At 38.7% G+C, this 24,434-nt stretch overlaps 1 protein-coding gene across 20 annotated transcripts in view; it reads right to left on the bottom strand.

The window, feature by feature from the left end:
* Nucleotides 1–24,434, bottom strand: part of SIPA1L1 (signal induced proliferation associated 1 like 1) — a 210,785-nt gene that overhangs the window by 124,570 nt on the left and 61,781 nt on the right. For 8 of the 20 annotated variants that reach the window (XM_066998661.1, XM_066998656.1, XM_066998672.1 and 5 more), the window contains one exon: nucleotides 8,723–8,791. The exons of 3 other annotated variants lie outside the window; for them this stretch is intronic. The gene's annotated coding sequence lies outside the window, so the exon portion shown is untranslated. Of the gene's footprint in view, nucleotides 1–7,248; nucleotides 7,375–8,722; nucleotides 8,792–12,475; nucleotides 12,569–17,291; nucleotides 17,369–24,434 lie in introns of all 20 variants that reach the window. 9 more of the 20 variants (XM_066998662.1, XM_066998653.1, XM_066998669.1 and 6 more) reach the window with 5 other exon arrangements.

The raw sequence follows: 24,434 nt of genomic DNA, 5'->3' as shown, positions 1-24,434 counted from the left end.
GGTATCTTCACGGAGTAGGGGTTTTCAGCCTTGAGTCATGTAATTGGAAGACCAGTAATGGACGTTCAATGCTAGTTCAGTATTTCACCAGAAACTCGTCAAGCAGCAAACATTTAGGAAAAGAGGCACTAGAGGTTTGTGGACAGTTTCCAGTCGCAATGGTTTCAGCTTTCAGCACACGTTGCTGTGCCATAGTACTTGAATTGCATTTTTGACCTGTGTGACCACCCTTTAGTGGGTGGTTCCAGTAACCACAGGGAGACCCGGCAAGCAGGCGGTCCCAAGATGGGTATTGCATCATACAGTTATAAGGTACCCATCAATACTGTATGCTTCTGAAGTACCAGAAAGTCTGCTGAAATGACAGATGTAATACAACAAAAATATTCACACAGGCCACCCATTTGTCTGGCATTTTACATCTCTGCAAGCCAAGAACCTCCTTCTCTGCGTTTTTATATTGTTCTGACTCAGGAAAGAAGACCTTTAAGTCAGTCCTAGTCTTGCCCAGATAGGAACAGCACAAAAACAGCACACATGCACGTAGGTGGTTAGCCATACCAACACGGAATACATTATCAAGAATTCCCTCCAAGTCTTCCTGGGTGAAATTACAGCAGCAGCAGAGATCTTCCAATTTGTTGGTGGGCTACAAATCACATTCACATACAACAAAAAATGAGGAGCATTGCCTTTTTAATTTTGAAAAATACCAACGCCGTTCTCAAATTCAAAAAGTTAGTGTTATTGGTAGCTTTTCTATAGCGTGCCGGCTCAGGCAGCTCACATCAATTCTGGATCTCACCCAGGCCATCAAAGCCTACCAGAAGGCTAAACTTGTCATATGCCATGTTTATACCTTTAATATTACAGGATTAGACTTTACGTACAGATGTGCATGGACACATATTTTAGCTCTGCACACACAAGTATTTTAGCTCCCATTTTATTTTTCAACTTCCCTAGGAAACAGCATTAATATTACAACTCATACTTCACCAAATCCGACATGTATTTACATCAGTACAGAGACACCCAGAGCACGTATCAGAGCTGAAGTGTTAACAGCACATACCGAAGTCTGACACCATCGTTCAGTCCTCCAAAGAATTCAGACTTTCAGGAACTTTTGTTTAGATTTTACCCCCAATTCGTTCATTAAATTTCTACCAGCAAGGCATGTGGATAATAGTAAGTTATTCACATAAACAAGTTAGCTTCTGTGATCGGGTAGATGGAAACAGTGGCTAACACACACTTGCAAAGGCCAAAAAAACTAGAATCAGACACTATTCCCCCTTTCCTTTAAGAATAATATGCATGCATTTTCACTAGTTCAGAGATCTAAAAGCTGGAATAACATGCAAAGCAGTTTGAAAATCCAAGACTTTTTATATATCATGAAAATATTTGCTGAAGTACAGAGAAAGAGTTTGATTACATCTCCAGGACTATACTAAATTATCTGTGAACTAGAACACGACTTCTGGGTCCAAGAGGCACGCACCTGAAGGAATGCAAAAGCAGCCCACTTCCAGGAAAAGTACTTGCAGTGCTGCCAGAGGAGAGAAAGTAACCACTGACATATGGACAGAAAAGCACTCTTTTCTCTGACGCCGTGGACAGTACGCAGTGTTTTCAGTTACCTACTAGCATCCATTTTCAGAAACAGCATTCAGAACACCCCTGTTAACTATTTTGAAAGTAGAATAGATGTAAAGTTTTAAGAGGATTTCTTTTTAACATCTCTATTTCTTTACATCTGCATTATCAGAAGAAAAATGTCAGGAATCTGGCAAATAAGTTGGAGATAAACTTAAAACAGCACAGTGAAAGAGAACAAGTTACCAGTATCGACCTGAACAGGGCAGCACCATTACACCTGAGAAAAAGTGCTATGTAAACCAGGGAATAGCGATAATGTTATCATCATCCTAGAGGAGATTGAGCTCTCTTAACATACTGTTTTCCATCTGAAAACATTTCTCAAAGTATTTCTCTCCTACATTTTGGAAACTTACAAGCCTGCACAAACAGCAGTGAGCTCTTCAGTACTGCAACACCGATCTCATTCACCAACAGGACTTCACAACCACCAGCTTCCAAGTTGCACAGTGTTGTGTGAAAAATTCATTGAGGACTCAATGCCTTTAAAAGGCTAGAAAGCAGTTTATATGGAGAGACTGATGATCAAAAGAGACAGTGGTGTTATTAATCTGTGGCAGTCTGCAATATAATTCTAAGCTCATTGCTCCTGGTCCAGCACGTCCATTTTTAGACAAAGGTTTTATCTAAATATCAAGTAAATCTTTAAGAATCTACCCTCTTATCCACTGAGCACCAAAATAAAATAAAAAAAATTGCACTAGGGAATTAACAGCTGTCTAAACATCTACTGAAGTCCAGAAAAGAAATCCTACATCACTGTGAGGGATTTCAGTCTTGAATAGGTTAGCCAGAGGTGTCTCAGTATCATCAGTAAAACTCCCTTGGATCAGGGTTTGCTTTTGGTTTTGGGGGTAGGGAAGACAGATAGTTACATTACTTTTTCATATTTTGTGTGTGTGTGTTTTTTTTTTTTCTTTTGTCAGAATAAAGATGCTTATACATTCGGCCTCATTCTGACAGACAAAAGCCAGTTTTTGATTGGATTTATAAGTCAGTACCTATCAAAATACAGGAAAGCACCATCTGGTTTACATAAAAACCACAACATACTGGTCTGAAATGTGTTATGTTTTATATTGATCCTATTGTTATTATAAAGGGAAACTATGCTGAGGTACCTCCTGTTCTATCATTACATTATACACACTTAGCAATATAATTCATGCACTAAAACACACACCATAAAAATTCTCAAGACTAACAAAAAGGACTCAATGAAATAGTTACTAAATCTAACTGATAACACAAAATACTTTCCCTGACTAGCAGAGAATTTACAGCACTATCTCACACTCGGGGTCATTTTTGATTCATGTGAATTCCCAACATATCGTGTTACAGCAAAAGAGTACAAGTAAAACTGTTGCCTTTGTTTAAAAAGCATCAGATATCAGGAGCACGGATCCACACAACATGGCAAGATGGTCGAGGAATAAATCTTTCTAAATACACTCTAAATATTTCCATTACTTGGCTAATCTGTAGATTCTGCATCTTCATCACAATTTGCATTTTTTTTTGTATTTTTTTCCCTCCAATGAACATACCAACTTACTCTTGTCCCCAGAATTCCTATAGAACGTTATTTCCCTGTTGTTACAATATCCTATACGACCAAATCATTTACAAGATCATCCAGATGCACATTTGCCATTAATAAAAATAATGACTGCACAGCTATCCTAGAGCAATACTAGATTACAGAGACACATTATTTGGTGAACGTGGAGTAAAAGCAAAACTAGGATAATAAAGACAGGTATATAACGACTAACAAAAACTGGCTAAACTCAAGTTCATACTGATTTGTGCCCTGTGCTCCAAAGCATCTTCCAACTTCTCAAATAACGTGTACTGAACATACACCATGTATATACCTCCTGAATATACACCAAATTCAGATACATTTTTGTACTTTTTTTTTTTTTTTTACAACATACATTTTACAGGATTATTTTCTCAAATTCTTAATCAGCTATAATAGTTGAATTAGATATATGTAAAAGCTAGTAACATGGTAAGCTGAATACTTTCACGATAAAGACCCACGTGGAAAAATGCAACACAAGTTTGCTGTTTTCCTGAACACTTAAAAGACATTACCACCACCAAGCATTACACCTGCCACACTGCTTTCTAAACAGCACCTCATAAAACAGGTCTCTCGGACTGCCTTTTCCCATTTCAGTAGATGCTCTTTTCTCCTCTTTCAGAAAGGCTGCTTTGTCAAAAGGAATTCTTCACTACTAAAAAAAAAAATGTTGATTCAGAACAAAAATGAACCACAGGAATAAAAGTTCCAGCCTCAAAATCTGCGATAAATACTTTTAACTAAACAAGCTTAAACTTACCTAAGAGCACATTGTCGGCAATAATTTCATCATCATTTCATAAAGGCAGATTCCCCTTTCTTACTACAGAAAAGTTTAGAGGGGAAGGGGGGAATTGGAAGTGAGTGTTAGGGGGTAAGCTTATCAGCTGCTCAATCCAGGAACAAGATTTCTCCAAACACCTCCTTCCTCTCTAATACAAAGAAACAAAGTATAACACTATACAAGATAACATCTCTGTGCCCTCTATGCTTTAATAGACTTTACAGTTTGGTACTATGAAACTGAGAAGGAACTTTATGTACCACGTACGCTCCTCTACCACAAAGTGCAAAAGCATTTTGAAATAGCTGTGTCTGATTTTTGATAATGTTCGTTACCAAAAGAACTTCAACTATAGTTCTGCAATTCCTTGTCAGAAGTACGTACTGTACAATTTTTCAAATGCTAAATCTGAAATTACAGGTCTGATGAACTAAAAATCTGATACCATAAGCGACAAACCCAAACCGTATGAAAGTAACCAAATATGGATTAAATAAGAAAAAGATGAAAACTATGTTTTATGCCTGAACAGATTAACTCCGGTAGGGGGGAAGGCAAGAAAGATGTTTTAAATTCATACGTGCCAAGATTAGCATGACATACTGGCAATGTGAATGCCAAGCAAGAGGTACTATTTCAATACCCCATCAGTCAATTTAGAATGGAGTATCATCACCGCATAGGTCCTAAAATAAAGTTGTTTTATTGGCAAATTGTATTTACAGTTGAGACAACATTACAAGCACCAGCCTCTACAAGACTCATAACTGGATCACCAAAACCAAATCCCTGCCTCAAGAGTTGGTTCTACCTGAAAAAGGGAAAAGAAAGGTGTCAGTTCTCTACAGCTTACCAAAAGAAAAGGAAGAAAACTTCAAGTATTTTTGCCATATAATGGAATCCAAGTCTGACATGAAACAACAAAACAATTAACACCAGTTCTTTGGTTATAAAAGACTAAGCAGTTTTTGCAGGACCATCAGTTTTTCCAGGACTTTACAATTTTGTTTAATGGTGATGTTTGTTGACACCTCCAGTACCAGAATTTCAAAGTATTTACTAACAGCCTCTCAATTTCCCACATGCATGGTCAAGCTCTGAGAGTCTCTAAAAGGTTTCTTATGCTGTTTTTCCTTCAGAATTCACTCATCTAAGGGGACAGGCTAAACCTCTGTTTTCATTAAATAGGCAAAATTAGAAAAAAGTAGACAAAATTAGAAAACAGCTTATAGATCCCAATTACGTAAAACTTCAGAAGGTCAGTCACAATTCATTCAGCTCTATAGATTCAATAAGTGACCTTACAGACCACTTTTGGTCACTGTTTGGGGACTTCTATGGCCTAGAGGTATGCAACTGCACAGCTATCCCAGAAAAATGCACAAGCGAATTATTTTGTTAACTTGGGTAACACTCAAAACAGGTAATAAAAATGCTGTAGGTATGACTTCACACATGCAATTATTCACCTGCAGTAAAACCAGAAAAGTTTAAGCACTAACCATGAATACAGGGGCCCAAATCATGAATACGGGAGCCCAAATCCTGGAAAAATATTACACGCTGCGATGATTCACAGCTCTGAGGCACGTACCATTAGGTGCCATACTGGTAACAGATAATAAAGTATGGAAAGTAGACCCATTACCAATACTACCTGGCATTTCTAAATTCCTTGCAGAATTCGTGAAACTGAATAGTATGGAGATACCTGTATTCCTTTATTGATGCACCAACTCTCACCATAGGATAAACACAAACTAAAAAAAAAAACCACTACTACAACCAATGGCAAAGATACCTGTACACAGTGCTGTAAATTATTCTGAGAAGTTCTTTATCATGCTACTTCACAGAATTCCTACATTGAGTACCAAACGCAACACTGCTCTTCTCAAGTAAAAGAAAGAAGAAAAAAAAAGGAGGACAACAAGGAGTAAAAGGTTCTGGACATCCTGATTCAGCAAGTCCTGAGCCAGAAGTCACCAAGTGAGCCTACAGCTACAAACCTTTCCTCTATGTTTCCACATCTGTTGCTTGTCTCTGTCAGAGGCAGCACCACTAGACTAGAGGGACATTTGATTTAACCAAATACAGCTAAGCTAACTATAACATGATTTCTGGATGAAAGACAAGAGCTAAGATTTTAATGTATGAGAAAACCCATCCAACTTGTCCAAATATTTAACCTGCTCTTTTGACGTGGTCGCAAGTCTCAACGTTCCTCTCTACATCCAATTCATTTTAATAAAAACAAAGCTGAAAAACCTGGATTAGCCTTTAGTAATGAAGAAACAATGACTTCTTGGAAGAACAATCCAAGAGGGAATGCTTGGCCCACAATTTCATTTCACAGCAAAGATATTAAATAGCCACTGGCTTTACCTGTACTTTTCTCTGAAACCTTATCAAATCTATCCCTGCTTCCCTTTTATAGTCAAAGACAGAGGCAAAGAGCAAAGATTTGCAAGGAATGCATGTCTGTCCCCCTTCACTCCCTCATGGCCTAGCATGTAAATGTTTAAAGAATGCTATAAACTTTTGATACTAAATTAATCCCAGCTGGAAAGGCACTCAGCCCCCAGTTATTTTGCAGCTCATCCTCTTTCCAAACAACCTCCTCCCAACACCAATTGTTTTCAAAGTAGAGAGGCTACAGCAGGAGTTATTCCTTCTCTGAAAAAGGAATGGCGTGCTGGTTCTCAACATCGACTTCTCTTCCCTCTGCAAAGACCCCTATCAAAGGTGCTAGAAGAGAGTAAAAGACAAATAAAAAGGGGGAAGTTATGCTGAAATAACATGCCTTAGACAAAATAAAGGGGAAAAAGAAAAGAATAAGAGCAAGAAGAAAAATCAAAATTAAACTTGAGTTGAAACAATGATTATCCAGTGCTTCCTCATACTCTAAAAATCCTATCTATCCTACTATATGTGCGCACATTTACTGCGCCTCTGGGCTGTGGTCTTTACAATTACTGTAATTACACATCTCTGACTGCACGGAAGTGTCAGGAAGCGAGAACGGCAGTGGCTCTTACCCCCAATGTATGACTCTCATACTAAGAGCTCAAGGTCTTTAAAAAGACCCATGCTCACACACAAGACTGGTTGAAAAAAAAAAGTTTAAAAAAAGCAAAAACTGTCATCTTCTCCGAAATTTCTTGTACCACAGCTACCCAACCAGAAGCTATATTTTCTAATATACCTGGGTGTAAAAGTTCATTGAGATGTAATGAGACATCTTGCTCCCTTCTCCCTCTATTCCTACTGGAGATGTAGGGGCATGGGAGAGCTTGCAGTTCAGCCAAGTGTTAAGACATTCAGCTTGCTTCTGTAAAAATACCACGCATAAAACCAAAGCTGAGTTTTCGACTACCCTGATGAGTTAAAAAATTTGTTTGCAACTTCTGCAAATTATAAGCTTCCTTTGTTAAAAAAAATGGCTATGTACATGTACTTAAAAAAAACAGTGAAAAAATTAGCACTAATAAAGGTCAATACAATAAACAGCATGGCTTTGAGGTAACAAAACTGTATCCTAGTACTAAGCCTTCAAATATGGAAATAATTGAAGGAATTGTCATCTAACAACATATAGAAGCATGAATAAAAATACTAATGTGCTAAAAAGCCTATACAAATTAAGAGTAACAGGAAATGCTGTTTATTAATTGCATTGCTGCTAACACTCAAGCTATACAGCATTCACATAACGATATGTATGTACACATATGCTATGTTATATACATAAAAAGACATGACTAATGCCTCATGCTGCTGGGATCTGTAAAGCTAACATCACATTGTCTCACAGACTCTGATCTTTATCTTTCATCAAACGGCGCAGAGTTAAGTTGCGGTCCTGCATTATGCATAAGCAGTGAACGCAATTAGACTGAAAAGCGAGCTCATCTTCTCTGATCTCAAGTGGAAAGTGTGAACTCTGATCTGCACAGGTGACAGCTTTGTGCATTACTCCCATTTACTAGTTAGCTTCCTTGAATCTGTGTATGCTACAGAAAACTCAAAACACATAGCTGTGGCTAATCTTATGCAATCCACTAATGTTTAAACAAGCAAGAATATCAAGTAAGAGAGCAAAGCAGTTGTTACTTTGTTCGGCACAAAGAAACTGCAATTAGTTCTTGCTTTTACAGTTTCAGAATGATGCTGAAAAACTGAAGGAAAAAAATGCCTACAGAAAGAATATGGGGAGTAAGAGACAGAAGGAATTTGATCTTCCATCTAGCAAAGATATTAAAAAACACCAATGAATGGAAACTACACCTAAACAAATTCAGGCTAGAAATGATGCTTCTTTTGTTTTCAGAGAGATGGAATCCTTTAAGGATTGCTTATTTCTAAATTCCCAGAAATGCTTCAATGAAAACTGGATGCTTTCCAAATAAATGCTGTATTTCAACTTGGGGTGTCTATTCTGAAGCATGAATTTAGGAAATCTAATGGTCAATGCAGCTGAAGTAGTAGCAGTTGCATATGTTCTCAAAACACTTCAAAGGAAACAAGTATTTTCCTTTTACAGAAAAAAATGAAGCAGAGAAATAATGCTACTAGTCAAGGGCAGCACATGAAGTTCACAGTTCCCAATTCCAATTATGCTATTCCATGGTCCCTTCTGATTTTAAAAAGGTAAAATAAAATTCAGTCCACCAGCTTACTTTTTTCCCTGCTTCACAGATTCCACTTCTGTTCAGTCTCAGATTTAATAGCAGACTCTCATTACTAACCTGCAAAAATGAAAAAATATTTTAACTGCAGAAATCTGTTGCTATTGAAGCTTAAGAAGCACAGCATATTATAATTTAGCAATATGCAAGCTAAACCATGCAGAAGCTCAAAACACCAGGGTTGCTCATGCTTCACCAGCCATTCCCACAAGGCATCTATTACAGAAAACACCTTGTTTATTAATCACTGTACAGCTATAATCATACACAGTAGTAAGTACAGAGTTAATGATTTGAAGTTATACCGCGTTCCACATTTTAAAGAGAAAACCAGGAAAAATTCACATGCAGTATGATACATGCATCTCATCCACCAGAAGCTCTCCACATCTATGCAAACTACAGAATTCAGTAACATAAGCATTTTACAAAACCCACTCATTTTCCAGGGCACAGGATTGCAGTGATTAAGTGCCCAGACTCCTTGACAGTCTCGATCAGGCTGTACTAAAATCCACACTGTTAAATCCTCACAATCTTCTTTAATCCAGGCTAGCTAGATTAAAGTTAACTTGGGTGTGCCTAACCATTTTGAAATTGGGAAGTTTGCAGACATTGCATGTGCATTGTCATTCCTAGCCTGCCTAGTCAACAGGTGCCCATAACAGCAAAGAAAATTAATTATTACTGTCCATCCCACTAAATCTTCAGTAGTTTAGGTATCGATGTCTGTAAATACCTGAACGGAGGGTGCCAAGAGGACAGAGCCAGGCTCTTTTCAGTGGTGCTCAATGACAGGACAAGAGGCAATGGGCACACACTGGAGCACAGGAGGCTCCATTTGAACATCACGAAGCACTTCTTTACTGTGAGGGTGGCTGAGCACTGGCACAGGCTGCCCAGAGGGGTGCTCCAGGAGTCTGTCTCCTCCTTGGAGATCTTTAAAAGCCACCTGGGTGTGGGCCTGGGCACCCTGCTCTGGGTGGCTCCGCCTGAGCTTGGACCAGGCGGGCTCCAGGGGGCCCTACCAGCCTCAGGCACTCGGTGATTCCAGACTAACAGAGAACAGTGATCAAAGCACAATGACCTTTCCACCTTACAGATAGTCATAACATTAAGCAATCCAAGGTTCTTTTCATTCCCTCTTATGCCTTAAATGAAAGAATATGCAATTCTTTCAGTCTCATACAAAGTGAAATAAAGGTTAGACTTTTCTCAAGAACAACCGTTTCCTATTATAAAGGGCATATTTAGCTATTAAGAACATTAACCAGTTTTGTTCAACTGAAGGTTGTTCAACTGCAGGGTACAATTGCAATTGTTCTCCAGTTCTAGAGTACATTATTTCATCTCCCAACTACAGCACTACCAACTTCTATTAATTCACTGCACTGTTTTTAGACATAAAAGAAGGTAAAAATACACTAAGCACTTACCATTTCTTCTCCATTTACAGATAGTAGCTGCACTTACCACTGCAGTATTGCAGTACAAAACCAGAGTGGAAGGCAATCACTAACTCGGGAACACTTACGCCTCAATGAGAGCATCTAATGTCCCTACTCCCTTTCTCAGATACCTGCATGCACACAGGAAAACACACACTCACTCCCCAAGCAACATCCTTCCTTTATTCATAATGAGGCTACTTCTAAATAGTATTTGTAGGGCTTACTCCTATCTTTGTTTGGACTTGAAGACAAACTCACTTTGTACAAACACCAACTAAACCTTCAGGAAGTTTCTGGGGGGAAAAAAAGAAAACCTGCGAAACGTAAAAATGCTACGCAGCTCTGTCCGTCTCCTGTTGGCCGTTCTCAGAGAAATGCTTCCCATCCAGTTGCTGTCTCCCATGACAGGGAACACAGCACTACATATTCTTAAATATGCCCCTGTGGAAGAGCAATAATCACTGATGCAAATCCTTTCCCACCTCAAGTCCACCCCATGCAACCACGCCTTACTGCCACAGTGATAAATGCCACAGGGCTTTGACCTGTCAACAGGAATAGCAGAGATAAAGCCAGGAGCTTTAAAAACAGCCTACCAAATATAACTTCAGGTCAGTATTAGCCACTTAGTCACATTGACCATCCCTTCCTCTTCCCTCTCCCAGTCCTTTTGTAATTTTAAGTGCAGGTCAAGGAGAAGGCGGCAGTCTCTGACTACTCTGCATGCAGAATCTCTCAACTTTTATTCTGTCGCTACTAATATAAGGACGTGGAGAATCTAACAGAACTTGAAATTAATGCTGCTGAGAGCCTTGCCCCTAAATACAGAATCTAAGTAGATATGTAAAGGTATCTGAAACAAGCAAAAATTGGCTTTATTGAGCACATCGCTATTTTTAGAAGAGTCACCTGTTAATGTGGTTATGCTTTACAGATAAGCTTAACTCGCATCCGTAAAACCTCCTGATTTCAATGAGACTGGGTCTACAGAAATATGAGCTTATGAGCTCACAAGCCAACTGAACAGTTACTAGTTAAAATATATTCAGTTGTAAATGCAAATCTGTATAATTAAAGCTGAAATTAAGCTATTTTAAAAATAACCCTGGGAAACAGTTTCAACTAGTGAACAAAAGTTGCATGCACCTAATTCTCTCAAATAAGAAACCTATTTGTTTCTTTAAACATCCCACAGGCTGATGAAACCATGTTTCAAGGAAGGATTTCTTCTTTAGTAGCAATGCTTATTACAGTGCTTGTCATTTCTAAATCTGGACTCCCTTTGCATATCCTACGTCTGTAATTTTCAACATTTGTCAATAAACAGAGCATCACAAGGATTTCAGTGGAAGGGGCTGTACCTGCACTTCTGACGAAGAGTGCTAGTGTCTGGTTGCAAATCAGCTTTAGCTGATCTACGTCCAGATCTCAGTGCTGTTCTCCCTGTGGTCCCTAGCAAATATTCTGGTCTTCTCCCTTCAGGCAGCGCTACACCTTGTGCAACATGTTGTGTTAGATCAGGATGCTGATCCCTCTGAAAGCTAATCCACCCCTGCCTCTTTGTAAAAGCAACACCACCACTCCCCATCCCCCTGGCAAAACCACGCACTGCAATTCTCCAGTCTTCCTGCTATGCCTTCTTGAGCTAGAGCATTACACACCTGCAAAGGGCTTGCACTGATACAAGGCGGAGGGCAAGGCTGTATGGACAGAACTGCAATATCTCATGCTTGCAACATCCTCTTTATCTTTTCATAAACTCCCTGAAAGTACATTATAGGGTCAGTGAAAAAAATGGACCACATACTAAAAGCCAGTCTTTACCAAGAATCAGTCAGGCACATTCAGAGTAATCATCCCTTTCTTCCTTACAAAACAAGTTTAGTTTCACAAGTAGATTAAAAGAAACCACCTACAAGAACTACTGTGCTTTTGAAAATGTGACAAAACCATACATTCTGTAACAGTCTGAACAGAGTCCAACCTGCTTTTAGGAACGCTTCTACAAATACCTAGCATGAAGCCGGGGGGGAATAGCCATCTAGCTCCCTCACATCTGCTTCCTGAAAAAGCTCTCACATGGAGAGGATGCGTTCAGCCACAGACTCAGGTATGGGCTGGCACTCGGAGGACGCCAGCCTAAACTGTTCTGCTGGAGAACGCCCCTTCTGTACTGCTTGAAACACTACACATTAGTGGTAGTCCCAAAGCCAACACCAATTTCAGGGCAACTAGCATTACTGCAAAGGACGACCACCAGACAGTATAGAGCAGAGCATGCACTCTTACCTACCCAAATTCCTGAGGAGGCTGGCAAGGGAAGCTTTAGCAAAAACTGCTGGTGGCTGTTGCTAAGAGGTTCAGATGAATCATAGCACAGCAAATCCTAAAAGCAGAAAGACCATAGGTGGGAACAAAATTTGAATGGGAAATCAAAGGGTGGAATCTTTTTCAAAACATAAAGGGATATTGTGGAAATTCTGCTTGTTGTTCCTTCTGGCTTCTTACAAAGATTTATGAAACCATAAACCTATTAAGTTTCTGCAGCTCAGATGCACTCATCTCAGAGTGCCTAGATGAGAAGTTTCTCACTGTAACAATAACAACCTTCTTTATCACCCTCTCTCTGAATCAAGTGGTTTTCTCCTGGAACACATTCTGCCAGACATTTGGGGGATCAAACAAACATTTGGTTATACCTAAAAAAAACCAGGATACTTCTCAGTGCTGTGGCCCACTTTTTCCTCACTATTCAGCATAAACCTAAATCACACACGTCAAGCACAAGGGAACAGCAGGAGTGAAGTTATCTATCATCAATTGCAGCCTTCTAAGAAGCCTCCAAGAGTAGGAAGGAAAGTTTCAAAGCTGGTCCTTCCTATATAAAGGGTCCTGTAATAAAATCTGTATCATTTCAGCCTTACCGTCTGACCTCTGACTATTGCTACAAAAGGCTTGCACCCACAGATGATGGGAGCCCTCTAAAATTAGACTGGGCGAGCAGATCTAACTGTGGAGACTTACGATGCAGCCTCAGGAACTCCACAGAGGCACAAGCTGGAGCACGAACTGCTGCTCAATTTTTGTCCTCCTCTACTCCCACCAAGCTCATGTGCTAGAGGAGATGTGCAGGGAATCTTGTCAAAGAGAATGATTCAAATCCAGATCTAAGTAAGGAGAACTGAGAAGGCTTAGATCATGTCTCCAACCTGGCTTTCTCCAGTCCAGTTCACTGTCAGGCTACCTAAGCACTTGTGCTGACGTAAGGCAGAGACAACACGGGACAGAATAAGCAGTCAAGGATGGCTGCTTTCAGCTGCAACGCCAGCTTGAACTGCACATAACACGATGCCACAAGTGTTAGTTACTTTATTACAACAATCTCTGAAATTTCATAGATCGCTAAAGCAAATAAATTTAAGCCATCCATTTCTACTCTCCCGACAGTATTTCCAGACAGGTCAAGTGAAGTTGGAATACTTGGTGGCGAGAAAATTAGTATTAACCAAACCTCTTTAAAATGAGCCAGACAGCACCATCAGAGCTCGCTGAAGTAATTACAGCCTAAAATCATAATTATAAACTGAACACATTTTAACAGTAACATTCCAGGAAGAATTACATTTAAACTTTGACATTATCAACAAACTCAGCCCGTCTCTCAAGTAGAATCACATTCTAATTTGGGGATAGAAAAGCTCATTTTCAACTCAGTCTAATGAAGCGAGTAAAAGGTTTAAAATCTATCAGCCTGAAACTGCACTACTGATATTTTGGCAAGTCATTTGGGCAGCAGGTGAATACATTTCTGCAGGTGGTCTTCTGGTGAAGAAAAATTTTCCTTATTTTCTTTAAGGTGAAATTCTTCACCCATTACTGAGATGCATCATAATTCTAAACTAGAGCTCTCCATTTTCTTTGGTGTTAAATTATAGACCTGCTGTGTAAAGACGATTTTTTTTTCTAAAAAAAAAAGATTGCCTGCAAAGCTCAATTGTGATGGGGAAGGCCGCCTACACACCAGAGAGAGTGAGAAAAAACACACTTGCAGAGCTGAAAAAACATTGGTGTAGGCGTACATAAGGGGGGAGGGAAGAAAGAACTTGGTTCTACTGAAAAAGGCTATTTTCTTACATCACCCTTGAAAGAACTAAAATGTGTTACTTGTAGAGCATTCGAAAGATTGTTTTCTACTTTCCAGATGTCAATATCCAGCGCTACAAGCAATGCGGAATCCTTGCAGACTCATCTCCCTGATTCCAGCATCCTGCATCTCAAACAAGGACTGCTTCGCTTCCCCCACCTTTCTGCTGCATCCCACAACAGCTATTCTCAGAGCAGCAATTCACCTGCAGAACAACAGTTCAAAGCTCTAGAAGCCTTACATAATTAATAACATAAGGATGTATTGAAATTACATCCAAAGCCTTTTCAAAAAAGGGGGGGGGGGGGGAGAATGCTTCAACTGATACAAAAAAATTAATTTCTAGAAACGCTAAGAATAAGTAGAATTTTTCTCAGCAGAATCAAACAGTATTCAGAACTTCTGAAAAACAGCTGCAAGAAGTTCAGATGTTTCTCAAAAACATTTTAAAAAATATTTTCCTCCATAGCCTCAGCAGCCTCCAAGTTGATTCATCTCACAAGAAAATTTAATAGGAGATCCCAAAAGGCCTGTTACCTAATCCAGGTTTTCAAAAGAAACAAGGAACAAGCATCAGTGGAAAATATCCTCCCCCTTTTTCTTTAGGGAAGCAACATCTATGCATTATAATTTCTAAACAAAGAACTCTACACATAGTGCTCTTGCGTCATCATACAGCTATGAAAATATTTTTAATAGGTCTGTCTCTCTCTTCATAATAAAAACAAAAGGCTGTTGACATTAGCGTGTTAGCTGATTATTACTGTAATTACTATCACAGGAACGAAGACAGCTGGGACAAGTTTCACCAACAGACGTCAATAAAAATAAGATGATGCATTGCACGTTGCTCCCATGGCTTTGGATACCAGCTTGCAACCCAGCGTGAGGATTCCAGTCAAAGGAAACAGGAGTTCAGCACCCAATTGCCTTGGATGCTCAGGCTGGTATTTTGAAAGCCCTGTAGCTAGCAGATGACTGAATTGCTGCACCCACAGTACCACAAGAGAGAAAAGCCCACACAGCAGTGTTCCTGAAAGGCCACCTCCAACTAAAGCTTTTACAGTGCTCAAAGTTTCATCTCCAGCCAAACATATGTTGCAACTAAATATGCTGAATGTCAAGAACTGATAAATAACATTACTACAAAGTAAATTCCACTTTTATGCACCTTTTTCAACTATGTGATTGTTAAGCACTAATGGCTGTTACTCATACAGATCAGAAAGACGGGTAAATTCAGCATCTTAGAAAGTACAAAGCCAGTTGACTTACACAAACATACTTGGCAAGCAAAAGCTTAGAAGTCATAGTTAAACTCTTTAAATTACTCTTAAAACACAAGACAGTTGCTCCTGGAGGTCACTGAGGCACAAATTCTTGGGGCAAAGGAAGGTAGACAGGGATGAAGTATCAAAGGGCAGTGTAAAATTTGTCAGCATTACCACCTCAAGAAAACAGGATCTGAAACAGTGACTATGAAGCAGCACAGAGAAGAAATAAGGCAACACAGGGAACAAAGACAAAAATAAAGGGATGTACAAAGCAGCAAGAAGCAAAACCCCTTGTTTTAGGAAAACTGGAGTCATCTATTGTAAAGGAGATATATAGACTCCTATTAAACTTTGAAATTACAGCCATCTTGACTTTCATCCTCATGAATAGTGAAATACTATTTCTGAGACTTTAGTAAAGCCTCTTTATATAGTAATACATGTACGATTCTGATAAACCAAATAATGCATGAAAATATTACACAACAAATCAATCACATACACAGAATTTGCATCCTAATAAAGCGTATCCCTTCATGCTTAGCTTGTCAAGCTAAATAACATTTGCTATGAGAGCTACTGCCAGAATAATCTGATCTCCTGTATTCTTCCATAAATGTCATTTTTAGGTAAAATGATATTTTAGTTCCTCTTTGCATTCTTCAGAACAGCTCAAGGTAATGTGGAAGGCTGCCTTTTGCCTTCGGGTGCTAAAATCTCCAATGAGACCAAGCCTATTAAGAATGAAAAAAGCCCTAAGAGCATGGAGGGCTGTCAGAGGATTCACTGCTGCCAATAACATCAAAATTCAGAGAAGATATTTACCTCTCGCTTCTCAGACACTAAGAACTTAAGGAATTTCTCAGTGCGATACTGCCAACAAGGAGGAAAGCTGAACTAGTGAAACCTTTTTACCATCTCTTTTACTTTTTGTAAAATAGCAGTACAGAAAAAGATTGGAAACTGAATCATGCTTCAATTTTTAAATGATTCATCTCAGGTGTATATGGGGGGTAGTTTTAGGTTCTCGTTGTGTGTTTTTTTCCTTTTACCAAGGGAAGAATGAAGTCCAATACAGATTTACAGTCTAATATAAATTCAAATACGTTTGACAGCATAATTATACACTATCAATCAAAATTAGTAACATTGCATTTAATTCATTACCTACTTTGCTGCCCTGTCAACATAAGTCAGTTACTGTAATTCTTAACATTTTTTCCTCTAAAGGGGTCATAGAATAAGTTTCCTTTAATTTCATTATACTTGAAAAGGCTTCTTCTCATGTTCACAACATCATTTTAGTGCTGTAAGCCATAACCTCTCCTGATTATGCACAATCACCGTGGCTTACACATTTTGAGAGGCCAGTTTTTCTAGCCACACAGCATGACTGTAATAGTGTATAAATGGCACTTCATTTACCTTGAATAAAACTGCACATCCTACAAATAAAATACCTGTCCCAAGAAGATACTGCTGACTTGAAGAGCTTCTCACCTATGAGCTAATACTTTTGCCCAGGGCTGAACCAACTGAAATAGAACATCAAGGAATTCACAGAACACAATCATGGAAAAGTGACCTCTGGTGTTATTAATGACAACAGGAAGCACTGTAAAGTAAGAAAAGCAAGTAGTTAAGTTTGAAATGGAGAAAACAAACAGTAAATGCAAACAGAGTTCACTTACTCATTTATTTTTTGAGTGAAGTAGTCACCTTTCCTTTTTTGCTGTCCAATATTCCCTCTTCACAAGTTAGTTTATATCTGAAAAAAATATTGTCCTATTGTTTGTTTTTTCAGCCCGTCACAGCTAAACTGTAAGAAAAGCACAGGATTTTCCACTGTATCAGGAGTTACTGCTGTCAAGCAAAGCACCAATATCATCTGTTGGAGAAAATATTGGCGGAACAAGGATAAAGGGCAAATTCAGCAAATAATCTGCAAGTTCATAATTTGAAAGCTCACTCCTTTTCTATTTTGTTGGGGTTCTTTTTGTTCGTTTGTTTTCTTCTTTCACGTGTGATTTGAGGCCATCCAACTGCCATTAAAAGAAAAGAAAAACTGAGCTGGCATCTCAACTGACTTCTGTAATTCCACTTTTGGAGTTTTAAAACTATTGGTCAATGAAAACAGAGGAAGCACAATAGAAAATAGGCCACTGTTAGGAAGCTTCCTACTGATAAGGATTCAAAGTGCTTTGCAGACAAGGTAAATATCCTTAAACCAAATACAAAAAAAAAGGGAAACCAAGGCAAGAGAAAGAACAGGATCTCCTCAAAGTGACTCAGCAGCCAATTGGCAATTAGAAATATGAGTCTTCCAACTTTTAACACCTATGGCAAAGGACCAGAACGGCTTCTCTTTTTATGAAGGCTCTTATCAGCACTGTGACAAACTAACTGTATACATATTTTAAGGAACAATACATTAGCTATGCAAATTAAACACCCAAAACAAGAACGCAGAGAGCTGCCTAACAGTGAACAAATCAGAAGCTTTGAAGCATCTTTGCTGAACAGCATCAGTGTACTGGTAACTGGTGTGCTGCTTCCGCTGAGATGTAGTGACATCTTTTGACAACCAAAACACAGTATCAGATTTCCCCTGTCCTTCACAATACCTTGGCAAATTGCAGAAATTCTGTTATTGTACCCTTTACCACAAAAAGGAGTTTAAACCAAGCATAGTGGAACCTGGTCTAGTGGGAGATGTTCCTGCCAATGGCAGAGGGTTGGAATTAGATGATCTTTAAGGTCCCTTCCAACCCAAACCATTCTGTGATTCTAATATCATAGAACAGATTTCATTAGATTTTAACTGTATGTATGTGTCCTGTGAGCAGCATTCCTATAAGGCTCTAGACCCCTTCATAGCACTCCAGGAGTGCATACCATGTATCTGCTACAAGAGCACACTTCACAATAAAAGCTGAGTAGATGTAAAATGCCCGTAAAATTCAGTGAAACAAACATTAACTACCTCGCTATTGTTTCAAAATATCCAAAAGGATACGAAGCAGTCCATTTAATTGAGCACAACTTATTCAGTCTTCAAAAGCACTGACATATTTCAAACTGAAAATCTTAACCTGTAATTGTCACACTCCATAAACCATATCTTTTTCTACCCTTCATTCAAAATTAGGCTATAAAGTCAATTTTTTTTTAGCTAGAAAGTTTCCTGCATACGTAAACCAAACTTCTCTACCCTATTACAAGCCTTCCACGAAAGAAAACTCATCCACACCTTCTTTGTGATAAAGCAGAATACACTATTTCTATCCCACTGAAAGAGACAAAAAAAACAACAATCAAGATATTCTCTCCTGCCACACCCAAGGCTTCCATTTTCAATAGGGAGCCATCTTTCATACATATTTCATGAAAATTAATCAACTGTTATTTCCTAACTCATTGGTACTGTATGTTTTCATACCCTTTTGAATTGCTCTGCAGACTTGGCAGTTTCAATTAGTGTGGGGTTTTCTCCGTCCAGTTAAGGGCCTTCAAGCTCTTTGCCAGGTTAAGATGAAATCAAAGAAAGTTCTTTTCTGTCCTGTTTTCCTCAGGAAAATTACAAACTATTTCATACTTTTCTCAGCGGATAGCTCTTTTATCTGCATTTCAAGATAAACTGTTCTGTAAACAATATTTCGCAGTTATGCTCTTGGTCATATATGTAGTTCAGAAAACATAAAAGCATTTGTAGGCCTGCTTAGACAACATTATTATAGCTTACATTAAGTTTTGTGAAGAAGTTATTGAAAATAGACATTCTATCAATGCAACCACATCTCAGAGCTCTGCATAATTCAAACAAATAATTTTACTTGTCAGATCTGCAATTTTCCCATTAATGAAGATAATATTTACTTCACAGGGGTCAAACGATTAATTTCCATGAAGAGCCTGAACCTAAAACACACAATAATTTGATACATCTGAGGAGAGGGTGAAGGAAAACCAATCTAGATTTTATATTCATTCCCAAATGAGAAAATATTTGAGTTGCAGCAGAACCAGCTACTTTCACATTCCCAAGAATGTTAGCAAAATTACTCACAATAAAGAAAATGCAATGCTAATATAATTTCTCTCAAACTGCATGCCAAGCCGCGAACAGCAGCAGACTCTTCCATGCTAGATTTTTATCTGAACAGACAACTTTTTGAATCTGTCTCAATTCTTGTCCATCCCAAGGTTGCAGGAGTTTCACTAATAAAATGAGATGTAACATTTTGAGAACTCTGTGCTCATTTATGCGTGGGAAGACAGGGAAGAGAGTTACAGAACACTCTGAACATATTACTTTTAATAAACCCAAACCAAAAGAGAAATGTAAGAAAGTACTTCATGAATCCAGAGACTATTAATGTAGCTAACTATTAAGGATTCATGAAAGTCTATTACCAGCTTCAACTGTTGAACACAAGGCTAGAAAAATTACCCAGTTCCCTTCAATGTACTACATAATTATTCAAATACTATTCTTAAGGTGGTCTCACTATTACAGAACCATTTATGCCCAGACTGACCACGTATAGCCGAAAATCTGGTCCAAACCTAGGGCTAAAATAGTGTATTTATCTACAAATGCTGCTCTTAAAACACTTTACAGCTAACACTCTTGAATACAAGGAAAGAAGGAAAGATACACTACTTCATGATTTTTAACAAGGATACCAAGATATAGACATCCTCACTTCTAAGGAAACTGCAATTCTAGGAAAGAAATTGAGATAAGGAAATAGTTAATATGGGAAAATAAATTACGAAGAAAAATAAAGTACCAACAAAACATCAAGGTTATCCAATCTTAATGAAGCATGTGAAATATTCCCATGTTGCCACCAATTGAGATTCTACACTTCAGTAAGTACTCCTTCATTAGTACCGGGGAACTAAAGGGAAAAAAAACAACCTACAAGCACAAGAGCTAAAAAAATGTCTTAATATAAAGCTGCAGCATATAAGAAGATAACATAACTAATAAAAATAAACTATTTGCCTCTTTAAAGGAAACTTAGTTTACTTTATAAAAACACTCTTCCAAGAAAACGGCCACAAAGTTTAGTAACTGCAAACACGCAGCACCAAGCAAAAGTAGCCAAATAGCAGTTCTAAAAAAAATGCAGCCGTTACAGCACAGAATACTAAAATTGATGTGGGCACAGAAAGGTATAATACTGACAGAGAAGAATCCACCACCATCTGGCCTCTCCAAGCCATATTCTACCTTGACAGATGCTGGCCACCCCTGCCTGCAGCAGTGGCCCACCAGAAGGGAGCAAAGTGCTCTCAGCAGCTCATCCCCACTGCAGTAACAGGAGAATCACTCTGTCTTTGCACCCTACGCATCTCCATTTCTGAATCAAGTGAACTCTGTAAACTAGAGATTTCCTTTAGGTAAAATTCTCTAATCTCATGCCAGGCTAAAAAGTTCAAATGTATAAGGAGAATCAGTAACAAATGCACAAAAACTGTAGCCATTAAAAAAACAACACTTCTTTTTAAGCAGTTTAACAATCCAAATTACATCTTTGTCTCTAATCCATTTGAGTTATTTTCTATCAGAGTCAAGAATACACAGGAACAAATCAATTCATCTGCTTCCCCATACCCTTCTGGGGCAGAACATGACTTCTCTTCTAAATAAAAGCCTTGAGAAGAACCTGTTCCAGTGATTCATTTAAATAAACATGTCAGCAAAGGTTTACATTCCCCCAGTTGAATGTAAAAAAAAAAAAGACTATCAATCTTGAGAAAAAATTAACACATTGCTGTTCAGTTTTTCATAGAAATATTTCTCCATTCGTATCATGCAGCCAAAATTTTGCATAGCAAGAGCTAGAAAGGAATGCTATTAGATAGAAGTTATAGACTCCACATGACATGTCATCTTTGAATATCTAGATATAGACATAGGTACATCTTTAAAAAAAATCGGTTATTCTCTTACACTGAACACAAACAATCCTGGTGACAAGTAATTATTCTTAAATACTGTCCATATTATTCCTATCTACAAAAGCTTACCTGTGTACCTGCTGTGAAAACCAGCAAGTTTTATTTAAAATTCTTAGACCATTTTAACACTAGCTTTAAAACACATTGTCTTGAGAACACACAGAGCTTCAACCTGTTTCAGAAATAGGAAAATACTTCACAGAAAAGACATTCTCAGTTTTATTGTGGTCATTTGAATTAACTAACAGCAGATTTTCTTTCCATATGTTTGGACGCCTATTTTGAAAAACTATAGGATTATTATGCAATCCTTAATTTCCACAGATAATGCCCATGAAGAGCCTAAGACAGGTCTTAAAGGATTTTGTCCAATTGTAACAACATGACAGTGCCACTGCAACTCCACAATGGTTATCTTCAGCTGGGATTAGGAAAAGCATGGGGAAGAAAACATTAGTAATGAATCACATGGAATTCAAACAATTTAGAGCAGGAACTTGGGGTACAAGCAGAACTTTAACAAATTCTGTTTATAAAAAAACAGACATACCATAAGTGGCAGCTAATTTTGGAAACATCCTATTAAGGTTGCACAGGACTACTCAAGCCCATTATAAAGCATGTGCGTGCTGCTGTGGGAGCTCTTGCCTTTGCACGTCTTTGCATTGCTGGCTTTCAGCAGGATCAACTCCCAGCTCTGCACAAGGCATCATCTGGAGGCGGAGGACGTAGGAAGGAGCAGCATGCCAGCAATGGAGAGGACAGAAGCAAGATGCGCCCTTCCAGGGGCTCTATGGGCTTGTGCCAGGCTGGCGTGGCCACACCACCACACCCTGAGCTTCCCAGGGGAAAATGCTCAATTTTGCTAGGAAAATGCAAATCCAGTTTAATATTGCTGAAATGATAACTGCCAAGAGAGAGGGCTGGAGCTATGAGACACCCAAATAAAAAAAATCTCATCCCAGGGGCTTTATTAGTTACCTCAAACAACTATTCATCATTTTTGAGGTGAAAAAAATAAAAAACTAATTTTATCAGGTACAAGCAAACTTGAAACCCATCAATACACTCTGAAGTTAGGTTCCAGTATAGTTTTACTTATTCCAAGAGATTCGTCAGAAGCATTTGAAAGAAACACCACAGATCTAGTTACCACATATTGCAGTTTCCCTTTTTAGAACGACTGATGTAACGGGAGTCGAAGACAAGCCGTCACAGTCCTTGTGTCCCAGAGATGGGAGACAAGCAAGTCTAGACTGGCGTGCTCTGTTAAGGGATCGTACCCTGACCTGTGGCAAATCATCTCATAATTCGTATGCAAAACTGCTCTGATTAAACTAGTTTTTAGAAAGGTCAGTAACAAAGAATTATCTAGCAATTACATACAAGTATAATTTACTGCCCAGTTTCAAACATAATGAGCATTATTGGCATGTTCCATTGAAGGGTGTTTGAAACCCAGAAAAAAAATCCATCATCCCACATATCACCTCAGCCTTTGGGTATGGAATAATTGCTATTTGTAGCTTTGATTTGGTGAATAAACTGAAAGGTCTTTTCTTGCCAAGAGAACAGCTCCAAGTCTAAAGATACACGTCTACTACATTTCTGAGGGTAGCACTTACTTTGGAAGATACTGACCTAAAAGGGTTTCCCCATCAGCAGCATCTCAACCACCACAGTCACACACAGAGCAGAAGTGCGAAAAAAAAAACAGCACAAAAACCAGCACAAAGCACACAGAGGCACAAGGAAGGGCTCATTTCCTCATATCTACACTAAGCACACGAAAACCCCTCCTATCACCTGAAGCCTGCCCTGAAACCCAACTGTTGGCAGCGCACACCTCAGAAGGACAGTGTTCGCCTGCACCCAACACAGCCCCACAGGATGCAGCCAGGGGAGCGCAGCCCTACAGGCCCAGTGTGCTCGGTCACGCATGTCACTTTGCTCTTGGTTGCGTGAGTTATGGAAAATAAACCCCAACGCCTCACCAATCAATTCTTAACTGACCAGGTATGGTCATTATAGGAAAACTATTAGTGCCTTTAAGAAATGATCACTTCAGGACGAAGCCATAGCTGTAACTAAGAACATCAGAGGTAAACAATGAATGTCAGTATCACTAATCCAAAACACCCCTCCAAAATAAAGGTAACTTAACAACAACAAAGCCCTTCGGATGAGCGATGCCAACACCAAACACGAGTCCTGAACACAGCCCATCTTGAAACCTTTCCTTTCTGCTGAAGACAGAAGGCAGCGCCAGAGGCACCCATGAGGCCTAGGCGCCATCACCACCTGAGCACACCACAGACCGCGCTCAGGTCAGCAAAGCCTAACAAATACTGTGCTAATTTGGCAGTGTAATAATGAACACAAAATACATACAGATATTAAGAGAATATTACAAGAACACTACTCTTAGAAACTGTCTGCATATAAACGTGCATGCTGTGTTTACATTTAATTTTCCACCAATTCAAATTATGATTCATATTCACTAATTTACCAACCGCTGTGTGGAATGACTGGTATCATCTGGAATGAAAGGGGAAAAAGCAGGAGAACAGCAAAACGTCTTACTTGAAATTGCTGTCTGAAGCCTACTCTTTTTTCAGATTTTTCTGTGGACTTCAGAAAGTTTATGAGTATGATCTTAAATTGGAAAAAAAAATTAAGGTTTTCAAGCAGTTTACCTTTAACTATAGTTGTTAACATTTTTAACATGCTTATATTCACAGCACAAATACCATGCTGCAGAAGTCACAAAAGGATTTTTTTTTTCTGTTATATTTTTTAAGCTGATTTCACAAACCATCTGTTTCTCAATAAAACACATACATGACGAGACATAGGCCTTA

Source organism: Anser cygnoides, chromosome 5 (assembly GCF_040182565.1).
Source record: "Anser cygnoides isolate HZ-2024a breed goose chromosome 5, Taihu_goose_T2T_genome, whole genome shotgun sequence".
NCBI classification, from domain to species: domain Eukaryota; kingdom Metazoa; phylum Chordata; class Aves; order Anseriformes; family Anatidae; genus Anser; species Anser cygnoides.
Note: the sequence above shows the minus strand (reverse complement) of the source record. Positions and strands in the feature narration are given on the sequence as shown.